Genomic DNA, 21,753 nt, shown 5'->3' on the forward strand with positions numbered 1-21,753 from the left:
TTTTTTAATAAATAAAAAATAAAAAAGAGCATTCCTACGCTTGACCACGGAGAAACCTACCTTTAATTCCTTTGTTTATTCCTGAGCCCTATATTCCTTTCTCTAAACTCTCCCCAGGACTAAGGCGACCTTTATTTTTCACAGAACAGAACCTCGTAAGAGTTATCTTTGAGAGCCCAGAGCCAGGGACTGGCTGACTCCAGTGAATGGTTATCTTCCCCTCCACTACCTATTGCTTGGCTCAGAGCCCAGTGTTGCTTTCTAGGGACAGTTAACTTTTCCCATAGGGTCCAAGCTAAATGAAAACCTGCCCACTGGTGTTTCTTTACACTCACTGATGCCTCTTTAAGGAACATTTTATGGGAATAGCATCTTAGAAGTTTCTCAACCATCAAAAGTCTCCTTCATATTTAAAAAGCAAATATAGATGGTTTAAATAGGAAGGCAGTTAGGAACATTCAAATGAAATAAACCAAATTAGAATATTTAAGAGAGAAGGCTTATTCAACATGAACCAGTGTATAAGTTTTATAATTAGGTCTTAAAAGTTGAAGACTGGGGAGAGACACTTGGAAACTTTGGATTTCTCACATTAATGCTAAGTTCTTTCAGGCCAGACCTGAAAGACCAAAACCCTGCAATCTTCTAATGGGATGTGCAGGATGATAAGCCAGGTTGCACAAGACTCCTCGCCACCTTCTCTCTCCCTATAGCTAAAGCACAGGATGTTGCTAGCACGCTGTCGCCCAGGGCTTTCCCTGCACTCAGAAAGAAAAGACACAGAATTATGCATATCAGCTATATGCATTTATACAAGTCAACAAATACTATATACATATAATGTAACATAGTCCATGGATCTCAGGCCATCCTAGCTTGAGATCACAGTAATGGAGACAACCCACCCCTACCTAGACAATCACTTAACCCTCCTCAGTTTCTTTTCTGGTTTGAGACGAGCCTTTCCTCGTACACTGCTCTCAGTGGTCACCTATCCCCCAGTGTCTCTCACTGTCCCTAAGGGGGCATCACTCCTGTTCTTTTGAGTTCCTTGGTATCAGCCATCTTGACTGAAAATGATTGTTGTCCCATTTTGATGATACCCAAGTGTGTGAGGGCCTGCATTCCAACCTATCAGAGCATTCATAGTGCCAAAATCCAGCAAAACCCCCTCCTGTCCTCTGGGTCAGACTCTGGGTGACCTTGGACTCCAGTCTATGGCAGCTCTAACTTGATCTTCCTGTTTCAGGCCTTTATTCCCAGGGCTCTAGCCTTTGACTCTCCCATTAGGTGAGATTTATCAGGCCTTCACAGTGACTAGCTCTGCCAGTCTTAAAATTATACATACTTTCAAATTCAGCTTAGGCCCTAGTTTAGGGATACTTGCTATTCAACACATCCTAAACAATTCCCATTACTTCTGGGCCAGATATTGGCTTCCAGGACCTCCTAGACATGACTTACTCTTCCATTTAGCTGAACCCAAGCATCAATATTTCTTGAGACTAATTAGGTCTTCCACATCAAGTTGCTCTATTCAGCATTTTTACCTTTAGGAATTCACTCTCCATCTATTCTGTTCGGGGTTTGTTTTTTTTTTTTCCTTTTTTTAACTTGAATTTTAGTTAATATATAGTGCAATACTGGTTTCATGAGTAGAATTCAGCGATTCATCACTTACATACAACACCCAGTGCTCATCATAACAAGTGCCCTCCTTAGTACCCACAACTCCCACCCACCTCTTTCCATCAACCCATAGTTTGTTCACTATCATTAAGAGTCTCTTGTGGTTTGTTTCCCTCTATTCTCTTTCCCACCCCCCCTTCCCAAATGTTCATCTGTTTTGTTTCTTAAATTCCACATATGAGTGAAATCATATGGTATTTGTCTTTCTCTGATTTACTTATTTCACTTAGCAAAATACATTCTAGCTCCATCCACATCATTGCAAATGGCAAGATGTCATTCTTTTTGATGACTAATATTCCATCATATATATATGTATATGTATATATACACACACATACATATGTGTACGTATATATACATATAAATATATATATATATCACATCTTCTTTATCCATTCATCAGTAGATGGACATTTAGGCTCTCTCCATAGTTGGGCTATTGTTGATAATGCTACTATAAACATTGGGGTGCATGTACCCCTGTGAATCTGTGTTTTTATATCCTTCAGGTAAATACCTAACAGTGCAATTGCTGGATCATAGGGTAGTTCTATTTTTAGTTTCTTGAGGAGCCTCCATACTGTTCTCCAGAGTGGCTGCACCAGTTTGCATTCCCACCAACAGTGCAAGACGGTTCCCCTTTCTCCACATCCTCACCAACACCTGTTGTTTTTTTGTGTTGTTCATTTTAGCCATTCTGACAGGTGTGAGGTGGTATCTCAATGTGGTTTTGATTTATATTTCCCTGATAATGAGTGATGCTGAGCATCTTTTCATGTGTCTGTTAGCCATCTGGATGTCTTCTTTGAAAAAGTATCTATTCATGTCTTCTGCCCATTTCTTACCTGGGTTATTTGTTTTTTGGGTGTTTAGTCTGATAGGTTCTTTATAGATTTTGGGTACTAACCTTTTTCAGATATGTCATTTACAAATATTTTCTCCCATTCCATAGGCTGCCTTTTAGTTTTGTTGATTGTTTCCTTTGCTGTGCAGAAGCCTTTATCTTGATGGGGTCCCAGTAGTTCGTGTTTGCTTTTGTTTCCCTTACCTCTGGAGACATGTCAAGTAAGAAGTTGCTGTGGCCAAGGTCAAAGAGGTTTCTGCCTGTGTTTTCCTGTAGGAGTTTGATGGTTTCCTATCTCACATTTAGGTCTTTCATCCATTCTGAATTTATATTTGTAAGGTGTAAGAAAGTGGTCCAGTTTCATTCTTCTACATGTCGCCTTCCGGTTTTCCCAACACCATTTGTTGAAGAGACATTTTTTCCGTTGGATATTCTTTCCTGCTTCGTTGAAGATTAGTTGACCATATAGTTGTGGGTCTATTTCTGGGTTTTCTGTCCTGTTCCATTGATCTATGTGTCTGTTTTTGTGCCAGTACCATACTATCTTGAGGATTACAGTGACCACAGCTTGAAATCTGGAATCGTGACGCCTCCAGTTCTGTGTTTCTTTTTCAGGATTGCTTTGGCTATTCGGGTTCTTTTGTGGTTCCGTACAAATTTTAGGATTGTTTGTTCTAGCTCTGCAAAAAAAATGCTGGTGGTATTTTGACAGGGGTTGCGTTAAATGTGGAAATTGCTTTGGGTAGCATAGACATTTTAACAATATTCTTCCAATGGATGAGCATGGGATGTTTTTTTATTTCTTTGTGTCCTCTTCAATTTCTTTCACAAGTGTTCTATAGTTTTCATAGTATAGATCTTTTATCTCTGTAGTTAGGCTTATTCCTAGGTATCTTATTGTTTTGGTACAATTGCAAATGGGATCATTTCCTTGATTTGTTTTTCTGCTTCTTCATTATTGGTGTATACAAATGCAACAGATTTCTGCACATTGATTTTATATCCTGCAACTTTGCTGAATTCATGTATTAATTCTAGCAATTTTTTGGTGGAGTCTTTTGGGTTTTTTAATACAGTATCATGTCATCTGCAAATAGTGAAAGTTTGACTTCTTCCTTGCTGATTTGCCTTTTATTTCTTTTTGTTGTCTGATTGCAGAGGCTAAGACTTCCAGTACTATGTTAAATAGTATCTTATTTTCAATACTGTTACCTAGGTGACGTGAAAAAGTTTCTTGTCACCAGTATGGTGATGTTAGTTTCACTGCAGCAATGCTTAAGTTATAGGAAATGATTTGGGTTCATTGTGTTTAAAGGGATGCTGATGAAAGGGACATTCCTTTTCCTCCTCATTCAAGACACAGAGATTTTTCTCTCTAGCATCATTGTTTTGAGTTGGGCGTAATCTGTTTGCATTTCTGCTCTCTGCTCCCCAGGGGCAGGAGAGTCAGGCGCTGCACCCGCCTCCGAAAAGTGCACTGGGACATCTCCCTGCCTCCTCCACCAGCCTCCCCCCTCCCCCACACCAGCCCCACCCTCACCCCTCTGGCCCACTACCACTCAGCTTTCTCTACCTGGCAGTTTCCTCTTCCTTTCATCTCTGTGTTTCCAGTAACTGATTGTTTGCTTACTGGGCTGAAATGAACTTCAAATGCTTGTTTAAAATGATCTGTCAATAAAACATGTAGCTTGAAGCGCTTCATAAACTCTAAAAATTCATGCACAGGCAGCATCAGCCTTTTGATTCGTTTTTTTGGCCTCTTAACAACCACTCAAATCTGTGGCAACAGCTGAAAGAAGATTCCAGTTACCAAGCACCAGGGCTTCCTCTGGATTTGACTTCAGCCTGAGCTCTCTTGAAACGCAGATCTGCATCCCTTTTTCTGAGACAGGAAGGAACCTGAAGGAACTCTCTCAGTAAATTATTAATAACTCATCCAAGCTCCTCTGGGAACAAACCACTCTGAGAGCAGGCACTATCGTTATATGGGTGCAGACCAGCAGAGGTGTCAGCCGCAGGGCATTCCTACCTCATATTTCTTTGCCTCCACATCCTGGAATCCCCACAGGCCCTGGAGAAATGGTGAATGTCCAGGATGGAACATGAACCAGTTCATATCCTATCCCACATAGCCTTCTTACAATGTAATATAACGTTGACACTCCTCCATCAAGAAATGGAGTCTCTGTTCCCTCCCCTTGAACTTAAGCAGAACTGTGTACTCCTTGAGCAATAGAATGGAGTGGATGGATGCTACACAATTTTTGAGACAAGGTCATAAAAGTTACCATGGTTTCCATCTTGCTCTCTTTCTCCAGACCTGCACTTTGGAGTCTGAGCTGACATGTAAGAAGTCCAACTACCCTGAAACTGCCCTACCGGAGAGACCAGATAGAGAGACACATGGAGAGAGACGTTAGAGGATCCCTCAGATCTTGAATCTTCCCAGCATCGACAAGCAAGCCTGTGAGTGGGTGAGCACGTGATGTTTCTTTCTTTTTTTTAATGTTTATTTATTTTTGAGAGACGGAGAGTGAGCAGGGGAGGGGCAGAGAGAGAGGGAGACACAGAATCCGAAGCAGGCTCCAGGCTCCAGGCTCCAAGCTGTCAGCTCAGAGCCTGACACAGGACCTGAACTCATGAAGTATGAGATCATGACCTGAGCCAAAGTCGTACACTTAACCAACTGGGCCACCAAGGCACCCCGAGTGATATTTCAAATGATTCTAGCACCGGGCTTCAAGCTGCCCCACCAAGGTGAGTCTCCCCACTGTGCCCTGTCTGAATTCCTGACTCACAAAATCTGTGATCATTATAAATGGTAGTTTATATCACTAAATTTTGGAATAATTTGTTAAGCAGCCAAAGAAATTAGAATTCAGTTTGATCTCAAACTATAAAGTAGAACCTACTGTTACCAAGGTGACTGCAAATATCCAATTGATTCATTATGAGCTGATTTTATTAATCCTTCTCTCAGAGTTATGGGATTCTCAAAAGATGCTGAATTCACCAACAAAGCCTTGGTTACCAGCTTGGGTCAGTTCATGATCTGTATGCTCTTCACCTGAAAGGGGTTTCAGGCCTCCTAATTATTGTTCTATATCACTAAGACTTCAAGCAAAATAAATAGGAGATGGCTATCCTGCCAGAGATGCTGGAAGAAGGCAACCCTTTTACAGAGGGACTTCCTTATAAAAAATTGTTTTGCTAGGTAATAATTGGATGCATGCATTTTAAATTGTTCCCTTAATCAATCAACTAGGAACCCATCATGTGCCCAGTATTGGGTGCTGTGAAGAACCTATCATTCCAGACCTCTGTATGAGGCTTAATGTTTTCAGTTATAAGAAATAGAAAACGCTATTACAAATGACTTTAAGCAAGAGGAAAATTTAACTTACACGACAAGAAGTCCAGAGTAGGGCAGCTCCAGAGTAGATTCATTCAGTGGCACAATGATGTCATCAAAGACCAACGTTACTTCCACCTTTCTGCTCTACTATCTTCGTTGGGTCCTGCTCAGACTAACTTGCCTCATGGTCCCAATATAGCTGCCACAGTTCCAGGCATCAACAGGCATACAAGACAATGACCAGAAGGAGAAAAGGGACTATTTCTTTGGTATCTATTTCTTGACTTAAACTACTTATGGTTTACCCTGTGGAGCTGGACATGGGACCTCTCTGAAGACGTGGAAGGTGGACAGCAGGAAGTAGAACATAGGCCTCATCCAACAGTGTCTGCTCCACACTCAATCTGGTTAGGGAAGATAGGACTAACAAATGAGACACCTAGACTCTAGTTACACTCTCTCACAGTACTTGAAGTTTCTCTCTGGCTGCTTCCTCCTTCCTGAGGATACCATAAGAGTGTCCATTCATAGTTCTTGCTACAATGTCCTCAGCTCCTTAGAGAAAATCCATGACTCAAAGAGCTCAAAATCTAAGTATCTTTCCTAACAATCACCTGCTGGAGTACATGAGCACCTTTTGTTCAGGACAAAATGCCTGGGGAAATAAAGTAGGATTCCTATCTTGATTGACACTCCTTGTGGGAAGAGCTGGTTTGCAGACCATTGCCTGTGGAGAAATGGGAAAGGCCAGGAAGGGGAAGTTGGGAAGGCATCTGCCATTTCTCAAGCTGTGGAGAGAGGCTGCCACTCGTCTCTTGGAGGAGGGAACTGGAAGGCCAAATCCAGGCCACCACACTCTTGCATATGATGCACAAACGAAGAATGGTTTTTACATTTTTTTATCGCTGGAAAAAACCAAAAGAAGACTATTTCATGACAAGTGAAAATTGTGTAAAATTCCAATTTCAGTGGCCATAAATGAAGTTTTTTGGAACACAGCTGTGCCTGTGTATTTACATATTGCATATGGCTATTTTCCCACTACAACAGCAAAATTAAGTAGCTATGACTCAGACCAAATGGCCCCTGGAACATTAACATATTTACTGTCTGGCCCTTTGCATTAAAAGTGTGCTGTCCCCTAGGGCACCTGGGTGGCTCAATCAGTTAAGCATCCAACTTCAGCTCGGGTGGTGATCTTGCAGTTCGTGGGTTCAAGCTCTGCATGGAGCTCTCTGTGGTCAGTGTGGCGCCCGCTTTGGATCCTCGGTCTCCTTCTCTATCTGCCCCTCCCCTGCCTGCTCGCGCGCTCTCTCTCTCTCTCTCTCTCTCTCTCAAAAATAAATAAACATTTTTTAAAAAGTGTGCTGACCCCTGACTTGGAGTAAAAGTCCTGATGAGGCCCCCAGATATGGGGGGGGCGGGGGCAGGGGAGAAGGGGTATACCTAGAGCCTCCAGAGCTACCAGCCCTCTGCCCCTTTGCAGGCAAGGCTCTTTCTTCCCATTTGAGCAAGAAAGGAACATTCCATCTAATCCATTTAGAATAAGGTTCTCAGACTGGCTGCACATTAGAATCACCAAGGAGCTTTTTTTTTTTAATGTTTATTTGTTTACTTTGTTTTTTTAAAAAAAAATTTTAAATATTTATTTTTGAGAGAGAGAGAGAAAGAGAGAGAGAGTGAGAGCAGGAGAGGGGTGGAGAGAGGGAGACACAGAATCTGAAGCAGGCTCCAGGCTCTGAGTTGTCAGCACAGAGCCCGACATGGGGCTTGAACTCACGAGCTGTGAGATCATGACCTGAGACAAAGTCAGACGTTTAACCGACTGAGCCACCCAGGCACCCCTATTTATTTTGAAGGAGAGAGAGAGCACCGAGGAGGGGCAGAGAGAGAGGAGAGACAGAATCCCAAGCATGCTCTATGCTGTCAGTGCACAGCCTGATGCAGGGCTCAGTCTCATAAACTGCGAGGTCATGACCTGAACTGAAATCAAGTCGGACTCTTAACCGAGTGAGCCACCCAGGTGCCCCTCACCTAGAAGCCTTTTAAAAATACCAATCATGGTGCCCCCCTCCAAAACCAATTAAAGCAAAATCTCTGGGGATGAGCCCAGGTATCCATGTCTTTCAAAAAACTCCCACATGATTGCAAAGTGCAGTCAAGTTCGAGAACCATGGCTAGAGGCTTGTTTGCCAAAATCAGGCCTAGTCTCTGGAGCTTTGTCCAAGTGCACCCATCACCCACCCTTAGGCAGATGTTTTGGAAACAGCGCAGGCCGCCATGCTAGGGTGGAGCAAGGCAATAAGACAAGGCAAAGCAAGCCGTGGTTAACCCCGTTTTTACAGGTGCACTGTCAAATGACCTCACCTGTGTACAGGTGAGTTCCACAGGTTTCCTGGGAGGAGGAGCCTTTGCCACCAGAGATCCCCACATATGACAGAAGACATACAGTGTCTTACCCTAACTGCCACTCACTGGTTTACTTTCCTCCACCTAAGAGGGGGCAAACAAGAGCCTGGTATCTGCCTCACCCAGGGACAGTGTGGATGCACGTCTTTCTCCATGACACCAGAGACCTCCCTTCTCCTTGGCATGTAGCTGAAGATGAACCACATGCCTTCTTTCCTTCATTCCCTCACTCAACAGCTATTTACAAGCACCAACACTTACTACACACTGAGGATTTTTCAAATACAGTGACGAATAAGCACCCCAAAAGAGCTCATAGGCCAGGGGAAGAGAATCAGCCAAATTAACCCAAAGTAGGAAACGCTGGAAAAGAATCAGTTTGGGGAGGAGTCCTTAGTTCTGTTCTGGAAAGTTAACGTTTGAGATGGCTTATGGATATCCTGGTGAAGATGTCTCGTTTGTTTGTATGTTTGAATCTGGAGTTCAACGAAAAAGTCAAAGCTGAAGATATTAATTAGGGAGTCATCAGCATATTGGTGGCACTTGGTAATATGCAGATGAGACCAAGGGGACAGGGAAGGGGCTACCAGAAGGTTTAAAAGCAAACCAGAAGAGGGCATATCAGGGAAGCTAAAAGGGGTGGTTATTTCCAGCAGGAGGAGGGAGGTAACCCTGTTGGATGCTGATAAACAGTCCAGTAAGAGGACAAACAGAAGAGTGACCACTGTGTTGGCAGCATGGACATTACTGCCAACCCAGACACAGCTGCTTCAGTGAAACAGTAGAGGCAGAAGCCAGACAGAGGTGGGCTGAAGAGCAAATGTGAGGTGACCAAGCGAAGGCAGGGAGTATAGACAACTCCCTAGAAGGTTTTCACCAAGAGGGAGCAAAGAACTGGATGGCAGGAGGATGCATGGTCAAAATGAATATATTTTGTTTTGTTTTAAGGTGAGCTATATTAGAGGACGTTTATACTTTGGGAAACGGATCCAGGAGAAAGAAGACTGATGTGTTGAAAGAAGGTGAGTCAAGCACAGGAGTGAAGTTGCTGAGAAAGGGAGGAATCCAGGCAAAAATGGGCAGACTCCCCTCTGTGGTGAGAGGGAAGATGGATAATGTGAGTACGGGTCCAAAGAGGCTGGTAGATCAGATGGCAGAAAGATGTAGGAGTTTCTGTCCAAGTCCTTCAATTCGCTTTGAATTAAGAGGTAAGGTTCATCAGCAGAGGCAGGCAGGGGAAGACACAGAGGAGTTTTAAGAAAAGAGAAGAGACTATTCACCACCTTGGTGAATTTAAAAGCCACCATACTAGGGCAACATAATGGGGTAGCTAGACTGCGGTGAATGCTCATTTAAGGTAAGGGGTCATGACATTGAAATGGGGGAGAAAAATAACCCCATTGTGTGATTCACCCCAGCTACATTCAGCTGCAACGAGGTGAATAGTTGGGTTCAACTACAGCTGTGATTGTGCAAGGAAAATGTAAGAGAAGAGAAGGAGTGGTTATGATCAACTGCTGATTCTAGAGTAGACAAGAAAGGAAGTGAGGCCAAAGGGAGAGAGGAATAATGACAGAACCATAGGGGCAATGGCTGGGTGGTCCTGAGGGGATCAGGGAATTCTTCAGTGTGGGTGCCAGAGAACCAGAGGAAGACTAGATCATTCTCAGAGAAGAGAATCCTTGAAACCAAATTTTAGACTAAGAGCAGTTGCTGGTGACGGTGTGATCTAGGTAACCAAGACAGTGGAAGGCGAAGCTGGTTGCAGAAAGATTTTTGGAGGTGAGGTCAAGGAATGAAGAAGCCAGGGTGTTGGACGGATCATGCAAATAGATGCATTACCTTATTTTACCCCCACAACAACTCTCGAATTGTCCTAGTTGACAGATGAGGAAACAGCCCCAGAGATATGCAGCAATTTTCCCAATGTAACATGACTAATAACTTCCAGAGAACCTGGGCTCCCTTGACCTCTAGTTCAGGGCCCGCTCAGCTTCCTGTGTCACAGATCCAAAGCTTAGCAGAGCCAGCTCCCTAATTTTCACTTTGGATGAAAATCCAACTTTAAAGCTTTGGCAGGTATCGCTTTTCCTGACTCCTGGGCATTTGGCATTGGTTAGTGTATGTTTCCAGAGATACTTTTCTGCATGGAGGCTAAAAATGGGGAATATATTTCTGTTTGACTAAGAAACATGTAATCCCAAGGCCTCTACACATTTTTTTAAGCTTCCAAATAACAGCGATCTATGCAAGTGGGAGAGACAGGAAAGCACTGAGTTGTTTGAAAACATGATCCCAAGAGGAGGGAAAAAGGATTTTCCAAGGTTCTCCCACACTGAGTGGAGCTCTGTATTCTGGAGGACCTGGGGCCCTTATGTCTCACAAGTCAGAAGCTTTGCCCTGGAGTCCTGTGTGCGCACAGATAGGCACAGTGGAATCAGCCCTGGTGGCCTTGAAAGCCCCATTCAACATCAGCAGGGGTCTTTGCTGTGGCAAAGCCTTCAACACATGACTCTGGAGGAAAAGAAGATGTTCCATAGCCCTCATCACTATCAGAAATGACCTTGTTAATTGCTTACATGTAGGTACTTCTATGTATGTTCCATGGAGTCAAGGACATTGGTTACTGCTGGATCCCCAACTCTTACAACAGTGTCTGGCACACAGAAGGAGGTCAGTAAATATTCTTTGAGTGGATATAGTACAGTTTCCAACTCAGACCTATTATGTTAGCTACCAGCAAGACAAAGGGTACTGTCCTCTCGTTGGTCATGGGGTAAGGAAAGCCAGGTAGCCAGCTTTAGTCAGCTACCCAGTGGCCAAAGGTTATTGCCATGTGGTCATAGAGGAGGTCAAGGGCATCTGCCCTATTCATATCTCTCCCCAGGGTTTTTGACATTTATTTGTTTGTTGTTAGTAATGAGTACTATAAAGAACTTCTTTGACAAATGGCCCATTTCATTAAAGTCACCAAATATCTTTTCTATCCAAATCTTATATAAGCAATAATTATTAGTAACGGCTATTATTTGCTGATTGACCACAATGTGCCACACATATATTATCTCATCAAGTTCTTAAAACAACTTTTAGATCCGTACTATTATCCCTGTTTTACTGGTTAAGAAACTGAGGCTTGGAGAAGGTAAGAAAATTGGCCTAGGGCATATAGCTCTTAAGCAATGGACACAAGATGTGAGTCAAGTGAGCCCAAAGCCCATGCTCTTAACCACCATGCTGTACTGTCTCTCACAAGGTAACAAAATCAGTGAATTGCCTTTTTTTTCCACCTTATATCAACATTCCACAAGGAGGGACATCTAGCTCAAATCCTGTCATACCTGGATTACTCAGTTATTTGCTGGTAGGCAGCAAAACTGCCTTTCTGGGTTGACTGGGCCACAAAGGTCATCTCTTCCTGGTGTGCTAGTACATCAGACCGGAACTAAAGTGGTGACCAGCCATGGGAACACTTAACTGCCCAAGAATAACGCAGATGGAAGCAGCAGGGTGAAAGGAAAGTGTGTTTTCTATCCATTTGTGGTCTTCCCTCTATGGGTCTGCCTCCCCTTCTCGCACTTGTCTTGGAAGGAGATGGGCATAGGTGAATTAATTCACAAGAACGTTCCAGTGCTCTAGGAAGGTACTTTTCCAAGGCCTCTAAAGCAATCATCTAAATCATCTTAATGACACCCTCATTAGGTCATGTGTCCATTCCACCACCTAAGAAAGACCAAGGCCCACCCAAATTCTTCTTGATGATATTTTCAGTAACAAAGCTACCTGTTACCAATGGCTCCTGGCATTCTCTAAGGAAGTGATTCTCCTGTCAGGGTAAAGAAGAAAAATCTGTTCTCTCCTGTTAAATTGCTGGTTTCCTATGATAGCTTGGTAGCTGTTGCCACATCCGGCATCCCTCTCTTCCCTTGAGCCCTCAGACCTTACCAGGTAAACCAGCACATTAACTCCTACCAGTGCCATCCCTGTCCCACTGGAGGGCAATGAACTCTGGAACTCCCATCTGAAGGGAGTCAGAGTTCAGACTGATTTAGAAAGGATGAGGGTCTTTCAGTGTCCATTTTTTAGAAACGGCTTTTGCAAATTCCACCCTCTCAGAAGACCCATCCCACACTGCTTTTTTAGTGGCCACCTCAGAGGAAGCCATGGAGTGGCCCTCCGCTTTCTGTCAGGGTTGACAGTCCAAAATCAATCTCTCATCTGCTCCACTGGCAGTGCACACAATTTTGGGTGCCAACAAAGTTGTAGTTTAGCTGAAGGGGTTCGAGCGGAAAGGAAAAGATACATAACTGCAGCTGTGCTGAGTCATGACATCAGGGTCTGGAAAGTGAAAAAGGTATGGAATGGAGAAAGGGGAAGGGTGTTTATTTGGAAACCATCTCACACAGTCCAAATTAAACAGGCTGCTTTTTCAAGTCCACTTTCCATCTCTGGCCCTTCTCTCTGCTAGTTCTTACCTCTCCTAAGATCCCTCTCTCTTAATTCAACATCTCACTTTCATGAGTCCAGGGTGTTCTTCTGATCCTCCAAGGCCTGAGATGTCCACATAAACTACTATCACTTGTCTCCTAAAATACCAAGAACAGATCAAGGCTCACATTTGCTCTTTGAAGTCTTTCCTAAAATTGCCATCATCTCTAATTTCTCCCCTTTCTCCCCAGTCCTGAAACTTACTGACTCAATTATCAATTTGAGCACTCGAGCCTCTATTCAGCCTAACAGAGACTATTGCTCTTTTCATCTTGACCATTCTCAGATTGTTTCACGTATGTATCTTATCTTCCTGGGAAAACTGTAAGCTCTCTGGGGTCTAGGACTGCGTCATGTAGTCCTTTTGTATGTGACACTGTGTATCCTTGTGGTTCTCAATACATAGGAAGAACTTAAATTTATGAAGCTGCATTGAGCTAAACAGAATTAAAGAGGGGCACATTAGCAAAACAAGAAGCCACTGGACATTCATCAGGAAAATGGTTAGTGGCCTCCAATTTCAGGTGAATAAATCCTAGAATGAGCTCAAAGTGTGTGCCACAATGACACATGGGCCAGTACCTGTTATAACAGGTACAATAGGTAAGCTGAAAAAGAGTTCCAAGGCTGGATTCAGTGGCTGCACACGGAATGGGGAAAAGGAGGAAGATCCATACTTCATTTGGACCAAGGCTCAACACCAAACCGTAGGCCAAGCCATACTGCCAAAATGGCAGAGCTTCCCTGGAGTAGGTGCTGGGTTCACAGGACTTGCTGCTCACAAATTGATTTTTGCACTATTTTAGATCTCCATGATCATCCAGTTTTCAAGGAACATTTAACCTCAACCATTGCCTATGTTGAAGAAAAAGTAATTCATCAATTTGTCTAATTGGGAATTTAACTGACAGCTCTAAGATTTGGGGTCTCCTCCCAGGAATTGGAACTATGACTCCTGGTTCTCTCACTAGCATATATGAGCTCTGAAAGGACCTTCTTTCTACTGGCCTCCCTTACAGATATTAGCAAGAAGGAATTTTCTAGCTACTTTATGATGGGAAGAAATCAGCAACCTGAGAAAAGGCAGAGCTCTCTAGAGTATCCAGTGAGGTTAATGGAAGACTTGGGAGTATCTTTCAGAGCTAGGGAAGGACTTTAGCAAGCACCGGCTCCACCACTGGCTTATAGGCCAGGAGTCTGAGGCCCTGGCACTTCTGTGACCTCCCCAAGGTCATAGCTTGACAACAATGTTCTTGGCTTCAGTCTTTTAACCTCCAGTCCCAGGTTTTCCCAGAACATCAGGAGGAAAAGAATGCGAAGAATAAAAAAGTGAGGTAAAACTCTGTGGCAAAATTTGATTGGCGAGATATGATTTCACTTAGATGTGGAATCTAAAAAGACAAAACAAACAAACAAAAAACAACAACAAAAATGGACATGTAAACAAAGAACAAACAGATGGTTGCCAGAGGGGAAGGGTGGGCAGAAGAGGGAATGAGTGAAATAGATAAAGGGGATTAAGAGGTACAAACTTCCAGTTATGAAATAAATAAGTCATAGAGATGAAAAGAGCAGCATAGGGAATATAGTTAATAATATTGTAATAATGTTGTCTGGTGACAGATGGTGACTATACATGGCATGGTGGCATTGAGTAATATATAGAATTGTCAAATCAATACCTTGTACATCTGAAACTAATATAACATTGTATATCAATTATACTTCTATAATTAAAGAAAATAAAAACCGATGGGCGAGAAGAGCAATGTCCTTTGAGAGCTCACTGAGAACTGCAAAAGGAAACTTCCACAGAGCACCTAGAATTGGCTGAGAAGCTCATAGTAGCCAGAAAAAGGAGGAGCACCGGACCCAGTATGTTCGTTTTCTAGGGCTGTGCTATCAGCAATACTACAGGCTAGGTGTCTTAAACGAGAGAAATGTTATTTCCTCACAGTTCTCGAGGCCAGAAGTCTGAGACTGAGGTGTCAGCAAAGTTGGTTTCTTCTGAGGCCTCTCTCCTCAGCTTGTGGATGGCCACATGCTCCCTGGGCCTTCACAAAGTCTTCCCCCTTGTGTGCAGCTGTGTCCTAATTTCCTCTTCTTATAAGGATACCAGTCACATTGGATTAGGACTCACTAAATCTCCTCATTTAAACTAAACTACTTCTGGGGCGCCTGGGTGGCTCAGTCGGTTAAGCACCCAACTTCAGCTCAGGTCATGATCTCGCGGTTCATGGGTTCAAGCCCCGTGTTGGGCTCTGTGCTGACAGCTTGAAGTCTGGAGCCTTCTTTGGATTCTGCGTCTCCTTCTCTCTCTCTCTGCCCGTCTCCTGCTTGTGCTCTATCTCTCTCTCTCTCTCAAAAACAAATTAAAAAAAAAAAAACATTTAAAAAACTAAATAAACTGAACTACTTCTTTAAAGGTCCTGTCTCCAAATATAGTCACATTCTGAGGTACTAGGGGTTAGGACTTCAACAAAAGAATGGGGGGTGGGGAGGACACAATTCGGCCCATAACACCCAGTACGTTTTTTTCTGAATATACTAGTGGGGAGTTGTCTAAATTCTACAAAGGGAATTTGGGTGAGTCTGGTGGACATTGGCCTACAAGCCATAGTGGGGCTGGAGTCCCTTGAGTCCAGCAACCAGAGCAGGACTCCCCGAAGAGTCACAGGTCACCCTGCTCTGAACCATGCCACACAATCTTGTCAGATTCTCTTCACCGATCTCCACGATCTCCACGATCTCCACGATCTCCACGTGCAAGTACAGAAGAAACAGAAGACTTTCTGAGGTTCTCCCGCTAGTCCATCTACGTGGAACACAACTTCTGGGTTAAAGAGGAAGAGGCAGATACTAACAAGATGAAGGTTCTGCTGCAGCCCTGGCCTGGGCCCAAATGAGCAGTGTGCCCTCAGGCCTTGAGGCTGTCAGGCCGCTGCCAACCCAACCATCCTCTACCGAGCAGGCGAGGGGTTGGGGGGCCTCACTCCTCCTCCGGCTTCACACTTTCTTCATATTCTTCCCACATCTGCAGCAGCTTCCTGCAGACAACTCTGTCAGTGCCTGCCTGGGTTTGGAAAACCACAAAAGCAAAAAGCAAAACAGTATTCTAATTAGTAAGAAATACTGTTTTAAGTCTTGAAAACAGTCAATCTTGGGATGCCTGGGTGGCCCAGTTGGTTGAGCATCTGACCTCCGCTCAGATCATGATCTCTTGGTTTGTGAGTTCGAGCCCCGTGTCCAGCTCTGTGCTGACCACTCAGAGCCTGGAGCCTGCTTCGGATTCTGTGTTTCCTTCTCTGCCCCTCCCCCACTTGTGCACGCGTTCTCTCTCTCTCTCTCTCTCTCTCTCTCTCTCTCTCTCTCAAAAATAAATAAATAAACATTAAAAAATGTTTACAAAAAAAGAAAATCTTAAAGAATCTTATAATTCTATAAGAATTATATTATATTATATAATTCTCTAAGAATCTTAAATTCTATAAGAAACCAGCCATAGGGGCGCCTGGGTGGCGCAGTCGGTTAAGCGTCCGACTTCAGCCAGGTCACGATCTCGCGGTCCATGAGTTCGAGCCCCGCGTCAGGCTCTGGGCTGATGGCTCGGAGCCTGGAGCCTGTTTCCGATTCTGTGTCTCCCTCTCTCTCTGCCCCTCCCCCATTCATGCTCTGTCTCTCTCTGTCCCAAAAATAAATAAAAAACGTTAAAAAAAAAAAAAACCAGCCATAAAGATAGCACAGAAATTATATCACACAGGGCAAAGTGCATGTTGATTTAAAAAAAAAAAACATGCAGGCAGTAGAAACTATGTTATGAATTATGCCCCATATTTGGGGCACTGGGACAACAAAGTTCAAAGAAACACCAAAAATACTTCTCTAACCTTGCCTGGACTCACCTGACCATTCACAAGTGAGCCTGTCCACCTACAAATGTGCAGGTCACTATTAGATGAAACTTTGGTTACTTGTTTACCTAAAATCACACAGCCCTTTGGCCCACACTTGTCAGAAGGAATACATAATATTGGACACAAAGCAAAATGCCAAAAGCCACCCAAACCTTTTGTATTCACACTCCCTTACAGTTACAGTGCTTTCCTTAACAAAGTCAGTGGGGCAGGCCAGTCACATGAGATATCCCCAAATTAGTTAAGGTGACTTCCCACTCACAGCTTCATGGCCCCTTTGCTTCCCATTGATAATTCAGCATTAGCCAGTCCCAGGGGGTTTTTATGGGCCTGGCACAAAGCACTGCCTTTATGGAAAACATGACATGTTCAAGGAATAGCAAAAAAAAAAAAAAAAAAAAAAAGGAATAGCAAATGGTTCCTCGTGCCTAGCAGCACCTCGGATGTGTTTTGCTTTGTAGAAAGTGAATTTTTCCTCTCAATGTCCAACTACACATGAATTCTAAGGAAGACTGGTTAACCAGGTGTGTGCTATATAGGAATTTAAACCTTAGAAAATCCAAAGTCCAGGGCACCCTGGGTGGCTCTGCCGGTCAAGCGTCTGACTCTTGATTTCGGCTCAGGTCATGATCTCACTGCCAGGATCAAGCTCCGTGTCAGGCTCCATGCTAGGCATGGAACCTGCTTAAGATTCTCTCTCTCCCCCTCTCTCTGCCCCTCCCTCATTTGCTCTCTCAAAAAATAGTAATAATAAAATATGTATGTGTGTATATACATATGTATATATGCATATGTATGTATATATATGTGTATATGTATATGTGTGTATATATATGTGTGTGTATATATATGTATATACATATGTATACATGTATACATATATATACACACATATATATATGTGTATATATATAAAAGATATACTATATATATATATGTATATATAAAAGATATATCATACTATATATATATATATATATATATATATATATATATATATATAAGAAAATCCAAACTCCATGTGTGGAAAACAAATCATACCGATGGAAAATGTTGTCTCCTCATTTGTTAGTACTTAGCAGATGCACAAGAAAAAGTGAATGAATGAAGGATCCTGACCATTTGGTCCCACACTGGTTCCCATCCTCAGTGAGAAAGAGAAATGTCCATGGGACCTTCATTCCCTTGCAGCTGGGTTCCCAGAGGCCACTTCATAAGCTGCCCGGGAGAGTGTAGGAAGTGAACACCCTATTTCTTAAATGTGTATTTTTTCTGCTGGAACATCAATGATAATAATTAATATCCACATTGGTTTAATAAAAAGTGTTCATTTCCCCCCCATATAATCAAAATAAAAGTTGACACCAAAATAAAGAGCATCAAAAAGAGCTCCAGTATGTAAATGTAATTAGACATCCCCATGACATTCATGGCTTTCAGAGCAACAGAATGTTAATTATTCTGCAAAAAGAGAACAAGGCAGGTAAGCATTCATTTGTGGTGATAATACAGTTTGGTTTTTTTATTCACTAGGGAAAGGCTGCCACTAGCCAAACTCTGACGTTATCCTAATCAGGGAAAAGGTCCAACTCTGACATACTACAGCCTTAAGGAGAGCACAGGGCAGGATGAATCAACCCACCTATTAGGATAACAAATCGAAAAAGAGATTGGACATAGGATAGGTTTAAATGTAGCCTCCAGAGCCTGGATGAGATGGGAAGTCCCAGCTCTGTACAGGAACTGGCTGTGGGCAGATGAGGAGAACCTTCTACCAGGACCCCACCTCCTACTGTGCCTGGTGCCAGCCCAAACCCCCAGGGCATGCAGATGAGGTAGACAGTACAGCCCTGCCCTACCCTTGTGGAAGTGACAGTCCTTCTGGGAAGAGGAGACCGATGCCCATAGAATTATCAGGAAACAATCCAGTCCAGGTGCAAGGTGCTGGGTAGAGGCTCCAACCACGCAGAAAAGAGAGGGACGGATGGCCTGTGTTAGCAGAGTAGGTTCTCAAAGGAGAAGGACTTAAACTGGGTGCCTAGGGAGACGAATGAGGGAAAGCATCTGGAATGGAGGGAAGAAAAAAAAAAGGTAGAAAGAGATTTCTTAATAAAATGGAGTCATATCTAAAGAGTTGTTGGGAGTTTTCTACATCATGGGTTATTAATTATGGAAAACTCATGAGAGCCTGGTTCTCTCTTTCTCTCTCTCTCTGTTTCTCTCTGTGTCTCTCTCCCTGTCTCTGTGTCTCTCTATCTGTTAATGTGCATTTTCTCCAGTTATGAAACCAGAAGACAGCATTCTGTAATCTGTACTTTCAAGAAAGTAGAGGCAGACCTCTGAGGTGGCTCAGAGTCATTTAAAAATTATCATTAGCTACTAAGGGTGACTCTCCACAACGCCCTGTAAGCGGGTAGATCAGGTAGGAGTGGGTCATGATTCATTCTTCCTCACACCAGAAACCAGGCACCCTGGTGGGGTAGGACGTGGCCCCTGACTTCTCTAGAGCCACTGACAGAGACTTTCTGGAGGGTTGGATGAGCTTGCTCAGCCCGCCTCTCCTGAAGGCTGCTGGGACTTACTGGAAAGGGCGCAGCTCAGGAAGGGAACACCACATCAAATCTGGGGAATTCAAGAATGAGGCATCAAAGCCTGAATCCACTGCACCCTTCACCCACAGAACTTCTTTCCCTAAGCATCTCATAGGTTCAAAACATAGGTCCCAGAAGTTTGGCCACAAGGATGGGCCTTATACATCATCTGCTTGCTTCACAAGCAAGGACATTAATCCTGAAGCGTTGAGAGATCTACCAGAAGTCACAGAGTTCATGCCTGTCAGACTGGAGCCCAGGCTTCCTGGCTCTGAGTCAGGACTCCCTTGACAGTACTTGGTAATATTAACAACCAGAAACCAGCAAACTATTTCTATAAAGGACTAGAAAATACTTTAGGCTTTGCAGCTATCACAGCTACTCAACTCTGCCTTTATAACTTGAAAGAACTCATATAAAATGTGTGAACACATGGATGTGGCTGTGTTCCAATAAAACTTTATTTATAATAACAGGAGGCTGACTGGATTTGGCCCACTATCTGCAATTTGCTGACATCTGAACAAGAGTATTGATCATTTATTGATTCCTTACAATGTTCCAGAGCCTGTGCCAAACATTTTGCAGGCATTCTCTCAATTCTCAACAGTCCTGTGAGATTGTTATTCCTACAGTTCCACAGATGTGAAAAGCAAGGCTCAGAATGATAGATAACTGGCCCAAAGTCTGGAAACTGTAACTAACAGAGTCAAAAGTCTCCCTAGGCCAAAAGTCTCCCTAGGTCTTAAACTCCAGGGTCTTAATTAATCATCAATAGTCCATAGTACCTCCCAGATGCATTAAAACCTTTGGCTTCAGATATATAATGAAACTCCTTTCAAGATTGCTCCTATCTAGACATACTGAGAGAGTAAGCAACCCATTCCAGTTTGCCTGGGGCTAAGGGGCTTCCCAGGATGCAGGATTTTCCATGTAAAACTGGGATACTCTCAGGCAAACCAGCATGGGTGGCCACCCTCCAGTCAGGCATTTTGAGGGTACATTTGTGGCCTGCTCGACAGAACAAAGTAAACATTTGTGGCTACCTGAGGCAGGATTTGAACTGAGGCCCATTGCCCTGGGTAGAGCAGAATGCCATAGAATAAAGTCACATGACAGACCAAGGGAAGAGGGTTTCTGGGAAGAGAAGGATGACAAGGATGAGTAATTTCTCTCAAGAAGCCATGAGGAAGTCATATTTATGCTTCCTGGTTGGACTGAACCATTCTTTCTATTTCTCCTTAGACTTACTCAGTCCTCCAGGACCCTTGAAGGACTCCTGCTAGAGGTCTACACACTCCTATTTGCACAATAATCAAATAGGGAAGGAGAAATCACTGGAGTACTGGTCCTAGTAGAGGGCCAGTTGGGGCTTTGTATGTATCTGAAACACACTTGGGTCCCCTACCTACTTTCCAAGATGTCACAATCCAATCTGCTTCCTTTGAGAATCCTTTCCCCCTTTTGCTCTCCCAGTTTCCTCTTTGCTGTGTTCCTATATCACTCTGTACATCCCTCCCATAAACTGTGTTGCTGTCATGAGTGTATAATTATCAGTTTGGCTTGTCTATCTCCCTGATTAGACCTTGAGCACAGAGCTGGCCACTCCCATTCAGCACCATGTACCGGGTGCCTAGAAAAGAATATGTCAGAAAGAAGTTCTCAATAAGTGTCCATTGAAAAAGAAATGTATTAGTCCAAGGGAAGAACATTCCCATTAGACTTTTAGGATACCATAAATGCTCCACATTTGTTTTGGTTTTGATAAATGGATACATGTATGGTCACCAACTAGGACGCTGAGCACACAGTGCGTATCCTTTCAAGCTTCTCTCCAGAGGTTGGTCCAGTAAATTTTAGTCTTTCCAATCTCTTAACACACCATTTCTCAGGACAAAGGATAAGAAAAAGAAATTAAAAGTATCCGGATTGAAAGGAAGAAGTAAAACGATCTCTAGTCACAGATGATCTGATCTTGTATGTAAAAAATCCTAAGAAATCCACTAAAAATACTATTAGACCTGATAAACTAGATCAGCAAGATTGCAGGATACAAGATCAAAATACAAAAAATCAATTATATTTCTATGCATTTGCAATGAATAATCTGAAAATGAAATTAAGAAAACAAATCAAATAAGAAAGAAAGAAAACAAATCCATTCACAATAGTATCAAAAAGTAAAATATTTAGGAATAAATTTAACAAAAGAAGTGCAAAATTTTATACTCTATTCTAAAGACTACAAAATGGTCTTGAAAGAAATTAAAGAATTTAAATAAATGGAAAACCATCCCATGTTCATGGATCAGTAGACTTAAAATTGGTAAGATGGCAAAGCTCCCCAAACTTACCTACAGATTCAACCAAAATACCTATCAGAATTCAGCTAACTTCCATATAGAAATTGATCAGATAATTGTAAAATTCATATGGAATTTCAAGGGACCAGAATAATCA

General features: G+C 42.9%; 2 long non-coding RNA genes across 2 annotated transcripts in view; one reads left to right on the top strand and one right to left on the bottom strand.

Annotated features, from left to right (window-relative positions):
- Positions 1–500: 500 nt before the first annotated feature.
- Positions 501–4,863, bottom strand: LOC131484953 (uncharacterized). The gene is made up of 2 exons (XR_009248518.1): positions 4,566–4,863; positions 501–758 (listed from the first exon to the last, which is right to left on the bottom strand). It is a non-coding gene; the product is annotated as an uncharacterized LOC131484953 (long non-coding RNA).
- Positions 4,849–21,753, top strand: part of LOC131484952 (uncharacterized) — a 52,169-nt gene continuing 35,264 nt past the window's right edge. Inside the window, exons 1-3 of the long non-coding RNA XR_009248517.1 lie at positions 4,849–5,010; positions 9,249–9,322; positions 10,886–10,973. This is a non-coding gene — a long non-coding RNA (uncharacterized LOC131484952). The remainder of the gene's footprint in view (positions 5,011–9,248; positions 9,323–10,885; positions 10,974–21,753) is intronic.

Source organism: Neofelis nebulosa, chromosome 9 (genome assembly GCF_028018385.1).
Source record: "Neofelis nebulosa isolate mNeoNeb1 chromosome 9, mNeoNeb1.pri, whole genome shotgun sequence".
Taxonomy (NCBI): domain Eukaryota; kingdom Metazoa; phylum Chordata; class Mammalia; order Carnivora; family Felidae; genus Neofelis; species Neofelis nebulosa.